The sequence below is a fragment of the Camelina sativa genome, chromosome 6, assembly GCF_000633955.1.
Source record: "Camelina sativa cultivar DH55 chromosome 6, Cs, whole genome shotgun sequence".
In the NCBI taxonomy this organism is placed as follows: domain Eukaryota; kingdom Viridiplantae; phylum Streptophyta; class Magnoliopsida; order Brassicales; family Brassicaceae; genus Camelina; species Camelina sativa.
The window spans coordinates 23,786,852-23,790,990 of record NC_025690.1 but is presented as its reverse complement, the minus strand read 5'-3'; positions in this window follow the sequence as shown (position 1 = coordinate 23,790,990).

Below are 4,139 nucleotides of genomic sequence, written 5' to 3'. Positions count from 1 at the left end.
CTAGGATTTAAAATTTAGAATTAAAGGGTTTTGTACTTATTTGGTCTATGTTGTGTTATGGATAATATGCTATGGATAAAGATCTAACCAAATTTATGTATGTATATTTTGTATGAATAAACACAAGTAACTATCTATTAACAATACTGCAATTGATTATCCACTTATAATTGAACAAATGTTCAACGACTGATGGATACTGTATAATCTAAAAATTCATAAAAAATATAGCAATATGTATCTTAAAATGTAGAAAATATATAATCATAACATATTTTATATAAATAAATAGAAAATTTGTTTTATGATAACAAATAAATATATTTTACTTTGTTAAAGTGTTAACAACAAAAAAGAAGAGAAAAAGAGAGAAAAGAAGGAGAGAAAGAGAGGTAAGTTGTTAGTAAAGGCAAAAATGTAAAAGGAAAGTGGACACATAAGCAAAAAACTTGGGAAAATATACCATGAGTGGAAAGTGGGTTTTTGTGATAATACTTTAGGAGGAAGTGGGTTTTCATGATATTTGCCCGGCTTTTTATCTTTTCTTTTTTAAAATATTTTGGAGCTAATTATTCCTGTCTTGTCGGTACGGAACGTTTGTCAGTCAAAACATGTGTTTAAGATTTATGTGACGAGAGAAGGAGAGAGAGACGTCTTTGTAAATCTATGGACTGAAGACGTAAGACATTAGAAAGAGACAAAACTAAGTTCAATTATAACGGCTAGTGGCTTAGCTTAAAGCCCTCTTATAGAAATCGTTATTTTTCCTTATTACAAAACCCATTGTTTATTTGTTATGTATGAGAATGTGAAAACTTTATTGAAAGATGACAAAACTATACGAATTTGAATTAATAATTAAAGTCTAACGTCCATAAAAACCACTAGCTTTTTTCTTTCAAATCTGTCAAATGTTGGGTCGTACTTGTCGTATTGTTTTTTCTTTGTTGTGACTAAATTATTGTAAGTTGAATTAGATTCTTTGACACGTTCTCATCACGTGGCCAGTTAAAAAAGCCAGAACAGTAATTCACTAATTCTCTTTACTTTGCAGACTAATCAAATAGAAAAATGCTATTAACAGTAATTCACTAATCCGGTTAGTCCTCTTCAATGATATATGTATTTTAAATTTTACAACTAGAATGTAAGTTAAACCGCTATGATTGTCTTGCAGATAAAAAAAAACAAAGTCAAAAACTAATTTATAAATCATATTTTTAAAATATTATTAAACATCAAAATTTATACTTCATATTTTATACATTATATTTTTTATAAATCATATCTTGAATAATACTTTTAAACATTATATTTTTAAAATCACATTTTTTCTTAAAAAAGGTTAAAATATCATATTTTTATACATTATATTATATTTTTCATAAATCATACTTTAGTAATATTATTATACACTATATTCGTTTAGTATAAATTTTTAAACATCATATTTCTCAATATTATTTTTATACATTATATTGTTAAATCATACTTTTATGATTTATTTTTATAAATCAGATTTAAAAATATATTTTTAAACATAATATTTTCATACATTTTTCATTAATCATATATTTGAATAAGATTTGTAAACATTTTTTTGTTTATTATTACTTTTTCTAAATGAAATTAAAATTTAGTGAGTTTTTGATCGTTCTACATAAAAATAGTATCATTCTAGTAATGAGTTATGATGGAGTGTTAATCTAGCAATTAATTACCAAATTTGGATCAAAATAGTGTATTTTCACAAAAATAAATAAATAATCACATCAAAAAAAAGAATAAATAAGTCTTTAGAAAAAGTACTTGATACTGATCCTGCAATGATTTGAATGAACCTCCAAGTTTTATTATTATACACAATTACACATCACCTCGTGAAATGATGACTAACTAAAACGTTTTATATATCAGATTGATATTTTTTAGATAAAAACAATATTTATAATAGAGTTTAATAATTTATTGAATATATTGATTATTTAATTTTTTATATTATATAAATATTCTTTTAAATAAGTATAGTCATCCCTCGTACAATTTTTTAAAATATTTTCCTTAATTATTGTTTGATAGTTTTGTTAATTCACTCATTAGTCTTTCCATTGTCCAACAAACACAAAAAAAACTAACATATTATTTCTTATATTATTTAAATTCAATTATTAAAATAAATATCGTTCGAGATAATTAATTCAAAATTAAAAAAGTTTTTTCAAATTGATTGATGAACTCAACTATTAAAATTATATGGGAAAATGATTCAATTATACCAATAAAATGATACTAAAAGCTAACTTTATATATTTACAATTCACAACAATTGTTTTAAGGAGTTAATATAATCATATCTCATTTAAATACTGTTGGACCACAAATATGTTATCTTTGTATTATTGAATAAGAAGTACTACTAAGTAATGATCGAAATAGTATATTCGAGTAGTTAATTAGTTAGTTAATCTTATCTTATCTTTCTTTTCTCATTATTAGCACATTAATTTAAGTGCATAAACTCGAAAACTGTGAGTAATCAAATGTTTGATTTAAGAAAACATTATATTTGAATGTTTTCTTAAATCAAAATCATTTTTGGAGAAATTGAAAAAACCTTTCGATGTAGTATGTATAAACTGTATTTATTTATTGAAAGTAAAGCTAATCGTTAAATAAAATAATTAGCCTCATGAATTGATCTTTGTGTCTTGTGCCAACAGCAGCGAATCTATCTTCTACTGATTATTATCTTTAGTTTAGTAGCTATGTACAAAAATTATCTGTTGTATCAGTTGGTAATGTTGATTTGGCATTTAAAGGGTAGGTGGAGTGTTTGAGACCTGCATTTACCTGAAAGTACATTTTGTGTTATACCCTTTTAGTTTTGTTTATTTAAAAAGTTATTTACAACATTAATCACTAAAAAATTTCCAAAACTAACATTATTTCAGATTTTGTTTCCTAAATATTTTACATTTTATTTTCATTAAAAAAATAACAGCAATCAATATGAAAATATAAACTATCATATATTTAACCATACATTATGTTGTGTTTTGAAGATATTCTATATCTGAATCCTTCGTAAACAAAGAAAAAAACAATTTGATTCCTATTTTGTTTTCCAAAATCTGTGAACTTTGATTCTTAACGTAAGAAAAACTTCGATTGACAATTATTTAAATATTATAATTAACATATATAAACTTAATAAAAAATTTAATTATTACGAATATGTAAAATTAAAAAATTCTAAAATATTATATAATGTGGTTATATAGTAGATGAGTTATAAAGAAAACATGTTGAAATTAATAAAAAAATTATTAAATTTGTGTCAACACGGGTTAAATCCTCATTTAATTATTTATCAACACTACTAATATTATAATATTTGACATAAAATCAAGTTGATTTAACTAAGATTGTATAAAATAATTAAATCATTAGAAAAATGTAACTTAATCACAGCGTATAATTACTGATTATATATTTAGATCCCTTATTTTTGTTATAATAATTAAAAACCAAAATAGAATCTCAAACACTAAACAAAACAAACTAAATTTAACAAACAAATGGTCATGAAGTGTATTGCCTATTATTGCGGGTTAAAAAATCATATAAATATTTAGCTGCACAACAATTAAAAAATTTAGTTATTCCTCTATTTACAAAACATTCAATATTTAACAAATAAATACAACATATAATATAAATTATAATAGAAATTAAATGCTTACGGTATACTACGGGTTAAAATCTAGTAGTATACATACTTATGTATTAATTATTAGATTTTAATCACATAGTATACTTATGTATTAATTATTAGATATATTAGATCTATATCTTTCATTCATGGGATGTGGATCGGATACAAAACTAATTCTTTTTTATTTTATTTTATTATAATAAACATACAGAAATACTTTGAAGTGAATATATTTGTTAGTGAAACAAAATTACACTGTGCTATTTGAGGATAATTAGACAAAAACTAATCATAAGCCACTTTACCAAAGTAATCATTTCATTAAAATTCTAAACCGGATATTAATTTTATCCACGCTACTTGAAAATCCGCTAACAATTAAAAAAAAAAAAAAGATTTAAAAAAAAAAAAAAAAAAAAAAAAA